General features: G+C 47.7%; 1 protein-coding gene across 7 annotated transcripts in view; it reads right to left on the bottom strand.

Moving 5' to 3' along the window:
• Positions 1-13,100, bottom strand: part of GRIK5 (glutamate ionotropic receptor kainate type subunit 5) — a 73,828-nt gene that overhangs the window by 33,135 nt on the left and 27,593 nt on the right. The gene's annotated exons all lie outside the window — the stretch shown is intronic.

The raw sequence follows: 13,100 nt of genomic DNA, 5'->3' as shown, positions 1-13,100 counted from the left end.
CCCAAATGAAAAGCCTTACGGGGTGCTGGGAAAGTAAATGGACTGAAGTAGCGCATCCCAATGTGGTATAAGTTGCCACCAAAATCCAAAAAGCCCACCAAATGTCACAGTGACAATCAAACAGTACCCCCTCCTCAGCAGTCTGAGTCTCAGCTCTGTGGGGCCCCTCTTCTGAGCTTCTAAGTTTTCATCTTTTCAAACTCTTCCCCTTGTCCCCTAAGGACTAAGTGTGGTAGCTGCTTCCTGCCTTGCTACTGCCATAACCTCTTAGTCTTCTTTTTACCCTTTAAGTTAGCTGGTTAACAACTTTATATCCAGTTAACAATTCTTTATACTAAATGCTCTCTGTTCAAATAACTGATATGATTCTATTCAAGTAACTGGTGCTGGATGTTGGTTTTGGTTTTTTTTTTTTTTTTGAGATAGTCTTGCTGCTGCCCAGGCTGGATTGCAGTGTTGCGATCTCGGCTCACTGCAATGTCTGCCTCCTAGATTCAAGTGATTCTTTTGCCTCAGCCTAACGAGTAGCTGGGATTACAGGTGCATGCCACCACGTCTGGCTAATTTTTATATTTTTAGTAGAGACAGGGGTTTTACTATGTCGGCCAGGCTGGTCTCGAACTCCTAACCTCAGGTGATCCACCCACCTCAGCATCCCAAAGTACTGGTAGGCGTGAGCCACTGCATCCGGCCCGGGTTTTGTTTTTGTTTTTGAGACAAAGTCTTGCTCTGTTGCCCAGGCCAGAGTGCAGCAGTATGGTCATAGCTCACTGTAGTCTTGACCTCCTAGGCTCAAGTGATCCTCCTACCTCAGCCTCCCGAGTAGCTGTGACCATAGGCATGTGCCATACCCTGCTAATCTTTTTTTTTTTTTTTAAATGTTCAGTAGAGATGAGGTCCTCCTATGTTGCCCAGGCTGGTCTTGAACTCCTGAGCTCAAGCAATCCTCCTGCCTCAGCCTTCCAAAGTGCTGGGATTATAGGCATGAGCCATTGTGCCTGGCAACCAGTGCTGTTTTGTATCCAGACTGGACCCTGCCAGACTGTCATCCACAGGGGGTTTAATGTCAATCACACTTACTCAACTACTTCTTGCTCATCAGACCTGATCAGCATAATGTTGTCAATGTGGGGAACCAGTGTGAGGCTATGTGGACTGTAGAGTTCAAGTTCTTTGCAGCCTAAATCAGGACAGAAAGTGGGAAAGTTGATGCCACATTGAGCAAGACTGTGAAGATGTGAACCCTTGGCTTCTGGTAGTCCTTGGAAATTGGTATGGAGAAAAAAGCATCTGCCATGTTAGTAGCTCACACCAGCTGCCAAGGGCTGTGCTGACTTGCTCCATTAGAGAAACTTCATTTGGGACAGCAACTGCAATTGGAGTCACCTCGATCAGGTTGACAGTAATCCAAAGTCATTCTTCCAAAATCCATCTGCCTTCTGCACAGGCCAAACAGGCCAGCTGAACGGGGATGGGATCACTACCCCTGCTTCTTTCAAGCTGTTAATGATGACACTAATCTCCACAATTTCCACAAAGGATAGAGAATTGCTTTTGAATTACTATTCTGGGAAAGACAGGGAGTTCTAGGAGCTTCCACATGGCTCTTTCTACCATAATGGCCCTGACTTCATGGGTCAGTGTGCCAATGTGGGATTCTGCCAGCTACCATGTGTGTCTATTCCAATTATACAACCAGGAACTGGGAAAACAGAGGGTGGGACCATGGCCCTGTCAGGCCCCTTCTGAGTTAACCTGGGCTCAGAATTCCATCGATCACTTGATCACATAAGACCCACTGTGGTCTACCCGTCAAAGCAGGAAAAATCAAAATGATGTGCCATCCATGAAAATGACATGGAGTTGTCTAAATAACTAAAAGCCAATAAAAACACTCAATGTTAAGAAGGAGCCTGTATAGAAACTGTTGTAGTCTTTCTGGAAAATAATTCAACAAAATATCACAAAAGCCACAAAAAGGGTCTTTTTCTTCCACCCAGTTATTCTATTCAGAGGACCAATCCTAAGAAAATAGGCTGCAATGCAGGCAAAGTTTTGTGCATAAAGATGCTTGTTGGCCAGGTACAATGACCCACGCCTGTAATCCTAACACTTTGGGAAGCCAAAATGGGTAGACAACTTGGGCCCAGGAACTCAAGACCAGCCTGGGTAATGTAGTGAAAACCCATCTCTACAAAAAATACAAAGAAGTTAGCCAGCCATGGTGGCATGCACCTGTAGTGCCAGCTACTCAGGGGGCTGAGGTGGGAGGATCACCTGAGCCTGGGGAGGTTGAGACTGCAGTGAGCTGTTATGGCACCATACCACTCCAGCCTGGGCAACTGAGTGAGAACGTATTCTCAAAAATTAAAAGAAAGGTTGTTTGTTAATGGTTATTTACAAGAGCACAAACAATAAAAACACCTGGAAACAACTAGTTATGAAAAATGGCTAAATAAATTATGGTATATCCACATGGGATTACTAGTATGCAGCCAGTAACATTCTGTTTAAGGTTAAAACAATAATATTATATTTGGCCTTTCAGATGTGCAAAGATTTTATTTTAAAGACTGATAACACTAATTGTTGGCAAGAGTATGGGAAATTTCACATTCTTGTGCACTTTTGGTGGGAATATAAATTGGTGAAGCCTTTTTGAACAGCCATTTGGCAGTATAAACTTGGAAAAAATTCATACCCTTTACCCAGCACTTTCACTTCTTGGAATGTGTCCCTCAGGAACACTCCCACCAATCCACAGGCCAAGTTTATGGTGACACTGGCTATGCCAGCAAAACTGGAAGCCATTCAAATAGCCATCACAGCCATCAGCAGGGGATACGGTAAATAATTCATGCTGAACCACACAATGGAAACCGTATGTCTTCACCTGAATTTCAAGCAGGCATCTCAAATGATCTGTGCCCAGAGAAAACTCGTCCCGGCCCCACCAAACTGCTCCTCCCAGGTCCTCCTCATAGTGGAAACTGGCCTCACCATTTGCCAGCTGCCCTGGTCAAACTCCACAGTCAGCCCGGTTCCTCTCTTCCTCTTATGCACATCCAAACTGGCAGCATGCCTGACACAGCTGCTACTCAAACCAAGGCAACATCTTCTCTCATCCACACCCTCCAACAGCCTCCTAAATGGACTGTTCTGTTTCTACTCTTGTCCCACTAAGGTGTGTTTTAAGACAGCAGCCAGTGTAATCATTTTTAAATGATTTAAAAATTAGATCCTGCTGGTCAATGCATACAATGGAATACTACTCAGCCATAAAAAGGAATGCAGTATTGGTTTATGCCATGATGTGGATGAACTTTGAAAAGCTGGAAACATCATGCCAAGTGAAAGAAGCCATGCACAAAGACCACATATTGGATGATTCCATTTATGTGAAATATCTGCAATAGGTAAACCCATGGAAACAGAACGACAGGTGGTTGCCAGGGGTTGGAGTAGCGGTGAGGGAATGGGGAGTGACTGTTTCATGGGTATGAGTTTTCTGTGGGGTTATGAAGATGTTTTGGAGCTAGATAGCAAGTAGTGATTGCATAACATGTGACTCTACTAAATGCCAGTGAACTGCACTCCTTAAGGTGGTTAATTTTATGTGACATAAATTTCACCTCAATAAAAAGGAGAAAAAAAATTGATCAGGCTGGGCGCAGTGGCTGGTGCCTGTAATCCCAGCACTTTGGGAGGCTAAAGCAAGTGGATCATTTGAAGCCAGGAGTTCAAAACCAGCATGGCCAACAAGGCAAAACACTGTCTCTATTAAAAATACAAAAATTAGCCAGGCATGGTGGTGTACACCTGTAATCCCAGCTACCTGGGTGGCTGAGGCACAAGAATTGCCTGAACCCAGGAGATTGAGTTTGCAGTAAGCCATGATCATGCCACTGCACTTGAGTCTAGGCTACAGAGTGAGACTCTGTCTCAAAATAAAATAAACAAAATTAAATATCATGGCACATTCCTCGCTTAAAACTTTCCAGTGGCTTTGCAGCACAATAAAAATAACAGCCAAGACCAGGCATGATGGCTCACACCTGTAATCCCAGCACTTTGGCAGGTTGAGGCAGGTAGATTGCTTGAGCCCAGGAGCTAATTTTTTTCAAGACCAACCTAGCCAACATGGCAAAACCCCATCTCTACAAAAAATACAAAAGTTAGCCAGGTGTGGTGGAACATGCCTGTAATCCCAGCTACTGGGAAAGCTGAGGTGGAAGGATTGCTTAAGCCTGGGAGGTTGAGGTTGCAGTGAGCCAAGACGGCACCACTACACTCCAGCCTGGGCGACAGAGCAAGACCCTGTTTCAAAAAATAAAAAATAACAGCTGCACTCCTTAGCAGTGACTGTGAGGCCCTGTGATGTGGGCCCTGCTCTCGGATCTCTCTACCTCTCACTGTCTCCCCTCAACCACACCTTTCCCCTCAAGTCTTTATACATATGTAGTCTCTACTTGGAAAACACTCTTCCCGCAGACCCATCCTTTCACTCAGCAAGTATTTACTGTGCTTCAGCTGAGTGTCAGATGGTTCTAGGCACTGGAGACGCAAAAGTGAGGAAAGCAGACAAACTTCTGTCCTCGTGAAGCCCTCCCTGGTGGGTCTTCTCAGGACTGTCTTCCCCACCCCATTAGGATCTTTTCAAACGCTACCCAACCACCTTGTCTAAAAAGCATCCACGCACAAGACACTTTTATCTCCTTACCTTGCTTCACCTGACATATTAATATATCCCCTGTCAGTTTCCCCAACTAGAACATCAGCAGTGGTGGCGGGGGGATGTGGGGTGAGGTGGGAGGGAGGGGACAGGGAGCACGTCTGCTCAGTACACTGCTGCCCCCTAGTGGCCTGGATGGAGTGGGCGCAGAATAGCTGCTCAATAAATAGCTTATCCAATAAGTGAATGCAGCTGTTTTTAAAGATGAGGCAGATCTATGTGCACTAACATGGGAAGATGGTCAAGTTATAAGTAAAAAAAAAAAAGGAAACTACACAACAGTAAGTGTAGCAGGATACCATTTTTGCAAAAATAAAAATTTAAGAAATGTAGGCCAGGCACAGCAGCTCACACCTGTAATCCCAGCACTTTGGGAGGGAAGGGCAGGCAGATCTTCTGAGGTCAGGAGTTCGAGACAAGCCTGGTCGATATGTTGAAACCCCCATTTCTACTAAACAATACAAAAAAAATTGCCTGGGCATGGTGGCAGGTGCCTGTAGTCCCAGCTGTTTGGGAGGCTGAGGTAGAAGAATTGCTTCAACCTGGGAGGCAGAGGTTGCAGTGAGCCAACACCGTGCCACTGCACTCCAGCCTGGGCAACAGAGCAAGACTCTGTCTCAAAAAAATTAAGAAATTTAAAGATGCACCTGTATTAATGAATTCGTAGAAAGTAAGTTGGTGGAATATGGTCTCTGAGGTATGAGACCATAGTGCATATCCAGTGTTCCTGCTATTGGTACCATTTGATGTTTTGTCATTTAGTATTACATATATAAACTGAAAATAAAGGAGTTGCTTCTCAATTGCTTATGAAAATTTCTGATGGTTTGCAAAAATGCTTTTTTTGGATGCATATATACTTGCTATTGTTGTGCAAAATGGGATTATACTTAGTACAAATCTGTTTTATAATCAGAAACACAGTATAATGTAAAATTTTGTAAGTGAGATGGACTTTATTTATATATTTATTTATTTTTTATTTTTTTGAGATGGAGTCTCCATCTTGTCGCCCAGGCTGGAGTGCAGTGGCACGATTATCTGTTCAGTGCAACCTCTCCTGGATTCAACCGATTCTCTTGCCTCAGCCTCCTGAGTAGCTGGGATTATAGCTGCACACCACTACGCCCAGCTAATTTTTTTGTATTTTTAGTAGAGACGGGGTTTCATCATGTTGGCCAGGCTGGTCTAGAACTCCTGACCTTGGGTGATCCGCCGGCCTCGGCCTCCTAAAGTGCTGGGATTACAGGCATGTGCCACCACGCCCAGCCTATTTTTTTTAAACAGGGTCTCACTCTGTCACCCAGACTGGAGTGCAGTGCGCGATTGTGGCTCATTAAAGCCTCAACCTCCCAAGCTCAAGTGATCCTCCTACCTCAGCCTCTTGAGTAGCTGGTACTACAGGTGCACACCACCACACTTGGCTAGTTTTTTCAATTTTTGTAGAGACAGGGTTTCACCATGTTGCCGAGGCTGGTCTTGCACTCCTGGGCTCAAGCAATCCTCCCACTTCAGCCTCCCAAAGTGCTGGAATTACAGGCATGAGCTATTGCATCTGACCTGCTTATAATTTTTGATACATATATGCCCAATATTTTTGTGCAAAATGGGATTATACTTAGTATAGTGTTTTATAACCTGAAACACAATACATGTAGAATTTCCAAATAACAAATAAGCATAAAAACAGGCATTCTGTAGTATCTTCCTTCTCTGTACCAACCTATTTTTTGTTTTGTTTTGTTTTGCTTTTTCAGAAATGGGGTCTTGTTCTGTTACCCAGGTTGGAATGCAGTGGCACAATCATAGCTCATTACAGCCTTGAACTCCCAGGCTCAAGGAATCCTCTCATCTCAAGCCTCCTCCTAAGTAGCTGGGACTACAGGTGTGTGCCACTATGCCCAACTAATTTTTTAAATGTTTTGTAGAGACAGCATTTCGCCATGTTGCTCAAGCTGGTGTCAAGTGACCCTCCTGCTTCAGCCTCCCAAAGCACCAGAACTACAGGCATGAGCCACCAGGCCTAGATGTCTGTTTTTCACAATGAGTAAACATGTTAGAATTGGAAGACAAAGACTACATGTCACTTGAAAACGCAATCTAGAGGACTTGAGGCAACCCCCAGGAGATAGGGTTGGATAAGAAATGTATGCAGGAAAGTTGAAATCCACCACCATGTGCTTAGCTGAAGAAAAACTGCTGGTGTATGTGTGTATATGTGCATATTCTTTTTTTTTTTTTTTTTTTTTTGAGATGGAGTCATATTCTGTTGCCCAGGCTGGGGTACAACTGCATAATCTTGACTCACTGCAACCTCCGCCTCCTGGGTTCAAGTGATGCTCCTGCCTCAGCCTCCTGAGAAGCTGGGATTATAGGCGCCCACCATGATGCCTGGCTAATTTTTGTATTTTTAATAGAGACAGGTTTCACCATGTTGGCCAGGCTGGCCTCGAACTCCTGACCTCAAGTGATCTGCCCGCCTCAGCCTCCTAAAGTACTGGGATTACAGGCCTGAGCCACTGCGCCCAGCGTGTGTGTGCATCTTCTATCAGATGAAGAGAACTGGGGACAACATTTCTAAAGCCTTCTTGACAGAGTCAGTCAATTGCCCATTACTCACTAATTTAGTCACGCACTCACTAATTTACCATAAACCTACAGTGTGCCAGGCCCTGAGCTGGGGACACAGCTAAGTAGACAAGGCTCCCATACCCAGGGTGTGGAGGCCACAGGTGAGGTGTGTGGGTATTATTTTGGTCATGATAGCATCTATGAGCTGTGCTGATCTCATCTGTCCCCTATGATACCCCTTAAGTTAGGGGTCACCACTCCCCATTGGAGGGGACACTGAGACTCAGAGGAGGCAGCTACCGGCCTGCAGGTCACAAAACCAGTGAGGAGTAAGTCCAGATTTGAACCCAGGGCAAGCAGCCAACTCCAAAGCCCATGCTTCTAACCACACTCACATACAGACTGCCACAAGAAAAATGACTGGCAGTAGTCACCACCTGTGAGCCAGGCATGTACCAGGCTCATGCAAATTTGCTCTCATTTAATTGCCTCAAAACCTACTGGTTGGGCGTGGTGGCTCATGCCTGTAATCCCAGCACTTTGAGAGGCCAAGGAGAGCAGATCACTAGAGGTCAGGAGTTAGAGACCAGCCTGGCCAACATGGTGAAACCCCATCTCTACTAAAAATATAAAAATAGCTGGGCATTGCGGTGTATGCCTATAATCCCAGCTACTTGGGAGGCTAAGGCAGAAGAAACGCTTGAACACAGAGGCAGAGGTTGCAGTGAGCCGAGATCACACCATTGTACTCTAGCCTGGGAGACAGAGTGAGACTCCACCTCAAAAAAAAAAAAAAAACCTCAGTGAGAGAAGTAACAGCCCCATTTCAAGATAAGTGACTGAGGTTCAGAGAGATAAGTGGCTTGCCAGGGATCATGTGGGAGCACTGGGGACCTGAAGATGGCTCCTTCTGGCTCCTAACCAGTGCACTGCTATACTGGATACCATGGTGGCCACCCAGATGCTGTTTCAGGAGAGGGGCATTCACTGCCTCAGCTACCCAGGGTATAGGTGGCTGATGGCTCTCAGCTCTGCCAGCGGAAGAGCATCCCCTCCCCCAAAGTCCTGACTCTCACCAAGAGCAGCCTATGTCCAGGCTGCCACAGGGGGCGGTCCTTGATGGCTAGCCCAGCTCCAGAGCTGCCTGTGGGACGGCTAAGGCCCAGTTGTGACTGCAGCACAGCTCAACTCCTCTCCCCAAGTCTGCTTCCTTCCCTCCCACACAGGGCGGGTTTCCAGGGGCACACCATCACACCTCCTGTCTGTACATCTCTGTCTCAGAGTTAGCTTCCTGTGACCCTGACCTAAGATACCTTCTTTGCCCTTGAAGGCTAAGCTTTATCCCGAGGGCCTCAGGGGCTTCAGTTAAAGCATACAAGTGACAGCTCAGACTCACACTGTAGAAAAGTTCTACTGAAGGACAAGCTGGGGACTGGAGAGACTCGAAGCCAAGAGGCCAATGAGGAGGCTGATAAGAGGGACGGGAGCTGAATTCACACTATGGCAGTGATGGCAGGGAGAAGGCCAATGCCAGCCATGGCCACTGGGTGGAATAAATGGGTCATAATTCAAGACTGGCCAAGGAGCCCTGTGCCTGGCCCAGCGGTGACTGGAGGGATGCTGGTGCCCCAGGCTGTCTCCCATCTAGAAGTCACTCACTAGCTCTGGGCCTCCCTGTGGGATGCCCACCTTGGTTCTCCTGGTCACTAGCCATGTGGCCTAAACACGAAACCTTGGTGCCTCACTGTGTATTTGAGAAAACTGGACTAATACCAGTCCTCTCCTCATCGGGTGGCCACAAGGAGTCAAGGATGGAGACAAGTCAGAAAGCTCGGACAGGACCCGGCACAGCGTGCCACTCCATCAATGTACTCCTGGTTTCCCAGCTGGAGGGCTGAAAAGGGCACAGGCCTTAAGTCAGACACAACTGGCTGCAGCCCTGTGCTTCAGGGAGTCCAGATCCCACACTGGGCAGTGATCCTCGGGCCATGAAGGACTGTTATGAGAATTATGTTAAATAACACTTGAAAACCTCTTTGCACATCATGTAAAATCAACAGATGACAGCTGATGCTGTTGTGATGATGGTGGTGACTATTCCCGTGCAGCTTGGCTCACTCAGCTATCCCACAGTGGGGCAAGGCTAAGCCCTGCCTACCCTTCATGCTCCAGCCATCTCCTCCTCCAGTGTTCTCCTGGTAAATGTCATCGCCATCACCCAGCTGCCCAAGCCAGACACAGGAGGAATGCTCTCCCTCGTGTCCTTTCCTGCATCCCCCACCCCAGGCAGTCACCAAGCCCTGGTTCTCTTTAGCCTTTCCCCTCGTCTCTAGTTCTGACGTTCTCCCACCTGAGGCCCACCAGCTCACTCCTTATATCCTCACTGGTCTTTTTGTTACCACTTCTTCCCCCAACACTGGAGCCAATTCACTTGAGCCAGATCAAAACCCTTCAAGGGCGGCTAGGCTTGGTGGCTCATACTTGTAATCCCAGCACTCTGGAAGGCCAAGGCAGGTGGATCACCTGAGTTCAGGAATTCGAGACCAGCCTGGCTAACATGGCAAAGCCCCATCTCTACTAAAAATACAAAAATGCTGGGTGTGGAGGTGTGTGCCTGTAGTCCCCGCTACTCAGGAGGCTGAGGCAGGAGAATCATTTGAACCCGGGAGGGAGAGGTTGCAGTGAGCCGAGATCACGCCATAGCACTCCAACCTGCCTGGGCAGCAAAGCGAGACTCCATCTCAAAAACAAAAACAAAAACCTTCAAGGGCATCCCATGGGCCTTCTGCTGAGGCCCAAACCCTTTAGCTCGCTCGGTAAGAGCACATCGGGCTTGTTTACCATGGTATCCCCAGGGTACAGCACAGGGTTTGGTATATAGTAGGCACTCAACAAATACTGGCTAAATGGAAAATGGATGAATACACAAATCTATGTATGTGTTGGCCATGCTGGTATGAATAATAACAATAAAAATAATAAAAATAGTGTAATCCCAGCACTTAGGGAGGCTGAGGTGGGAGGACTGCTTAAGCCCAGGAGTTCACGACCAGCTTGGGCAACATGGCCAGACCTCATCTCTATAAAAAAACACAAAAATTAGCTGGGCATGGTGGTATATGCCTATAGTCCCAGCTACTTGGGAGGCTGAAGTGGGAGGATCACTTGAGTCCAGGAGGTTGAGGCTGCAGTAAGCCATGATCACACTACTATGCTCCAGCGTGGGTGACAGACTGAGACCCAGTCTCAAAGGGAAAAATAAAGGACACACACATACGGCACCTGTTATGCACCAGGCCCTGTTCTAAGTTCTTCATTGCATGCCGTTCTTCACAACAACCCTGTGTGCTACAGGGCTGTTATTCCCCAATTTTACAGTTGAACAAACTATAACCTAAAGAAACATTAAGCTCTTGTCCAAGGCCACACAACCAGTACACAGCAGAGCTAAGATTCAAACAGGACTCAGGATGACAATCAACAATCGTAGCCAACCACAGACACTCCCAGCTGCTACACTTTGCTGGCCCCAGGCCCCAGATCCTCTCACCTGACCCTACTATGAGTAGGCCCTGAGACACAAAGGTCAGACAACTGTAAAATAAGGACCGTTCCAGACTTCTCTGTTGGTGAAAAAAGGGCAATCACTTTAGAGTGACTTCAGGTGCAGGGTTACTCACTTGGAGCCTGCTTATTTCTGGGGTACCATATTAAAGAAAATTTCTGAGCCTACGACTAAAGACCAGGCTGTGGAAACAGGTCAGGAGAAGCCTGTGCCCTCAGGTGAGCACAGAGCTGTCAGCTCTGTGACTCCTCATCTCCTGTCTCACCAGGGGCCTCTGGGCTTCGGGCTTTAAAATTCACCTGGGCCGGATGCAGTGACTCATACCTGTGATCCTAGCACTTTGGGAGGTGAGGCGGGCAGATCACTTGAGGCCAGGGGTTCAAGACCAGCCTGGCCAACATGACAAAACCCTATTGCTCCAAAAAATACAAAAATCAGCTAGGCATGGTGGCACACCCGTAATCCCAGCTACTCAGGAGGCCAAGACAGGAGAATCACTTAAACCCGGGAGGCGGAGGTTAAAGGGAGGCAGAGGTTGCTGTGGGCAGAGATCGTGCCACTGCACTCTAGCCTGGGCAACAGAAGAGACTCTGACTCCAAAAAAATAAAATAAAATAATAATAATAATAAAAAAATTTGCCCTGACCTTAAAACTCACCCTGGGGCAGAAGTTTTCAAATCAGCTGGCAGCTTTACAGGGCAGCACCTCAGGGCTTGCCTATGGGGTTGGGTGGGGTGGGAGGCCCCCCCATCTCCGCCTCCACCAGAGCAGCTCTGCTCTTGCCCAAGGTTCTGAAGGAGATTTCAATTGGAAAAAAAAGTTCTGCTGTCAAAATAACTTTTGAAAGTCAGTGCCCTAATTGATAAACATCCTTGTCAAGCAAAGTGGCCTTCTCGTGTCTTCCCTGGTGATGTTCAGGGGGTTGGATGCTGTAAATTCTGACATGAGAGAGAGAGGAGGGTGAAAATCTCTGATGAGCTTAGTCAAGTCTAATGTTAAAGCTGCCCTGACTGCTCTGCACACCAGCTCTGGGTGTGTCCTAACAGAGGACCTACTTGTTTCCCAGGGCACAGTCCTGACTCTGGGCAGTTGTGCCCATAGTTTCTCCCACTTGGAATAAAAAGAGAAACTACGTTTCAGTTACCTACTCTGCCAAGCCATGTGTAAGGTACTTGTCCCTATTTCTCGTAACCCTCACTACAGACCTGTAAGGTATTATTATCCCCATCTTAGGAAGGGGAAAACTGAGGTTCAGAGAAGAGAAATGACACCTAAGAATTCAAATCCAGGATGGTCTGATGCCCAAAGATCCTTTCCACTGCACCCTTTCCTGCCACCTCCCATGGCCCTGCCTTTCAACCCTCTTCACCTGCAACCAAATCCTGCCCACATTGAGGCCTCACTGACTCCTCCAGCGTACCCCACTCCCTCGTATCACCCCATCTTCGCAGATGCTATTTCCCCTGCTCCAAATACACTTCCCTTCTCCCACACCCCCTTCACCTTGCTGATTCCTTCATGCCCTCTGGGAATCAGTTTGGGTATCATCTCTTTTGGGAAGCCCTCCTGGGATGCCTGACTGGGTCAGGAGCTTCCTCTGGGCCCCCAACTTTGAGCTCCCCCATCACAGCCCAGATGGCTTTGTGCTGTGGTCATGTGCTGTCTTGCACCCCAAAGAGACTCTGAGCTTGTGGCCACAGTCCAGATCCACTGTGCTCACAGTGGAATCCCACGCCCAGCAAGAGGCAAGGCACATAGTAGGTGATCAATAAACATCCGCTGAATAAGTGCATGTGTGAGTTCTATATGCAGCCCTCCAGATCCAGGACATGCCAGACTCCCTGGCAGATGCTGGGCATAGCACACAGGTGAGGTATACACCCTGCTCTCAGCCCTGCCTCCTGCAAGAAGCCTTTGGCTACCTCAGGCATTTTCCTGCTCCCCACTCCATGTCTTTCATTCACTTAACAAATCTTTGCACACCGACTAATCCAAGGTGGTATGAAAGGGGCATATGGCAAAGCAGGACACACGGTGATGCATGCACCACCTCTCCTCCCCCGTCCTGTCCCATGGCACATGCCAGGCACAGGCACACAGCGCAACATCAGTGAGGTGGTGTGAGGAGCCCTTCGTGGCTTCTCCTCTTCTGCCACCAGCCAGGCTGCTCCTAAGACTCGACTGGCTGCCTGTCTGCCTGCCCTCCCTCACTCACCGGGTCTATGCCCCCT

Source organism: Sapajus apella, unplaced genomic scaffold, assembly GCF_009761245.1.
Source record: "Sapajus apella isolate SASKATOON/1434 unplaced genomic scaffold, GSC_monkey_1.0 scaffold68, whole genome shotgun sequence".
In the NCBI taxonomy this organism is placed as follows: Eukaryota; Metazoa; Chordata; class Mammalia; order Primates; family Cebidae; genus Sapajus; species Sapajus apella.
Note: the sequence above shows the minus strand (reverse complement) of the source record. Positions and strands in the feature narration are given on the sequence as shown.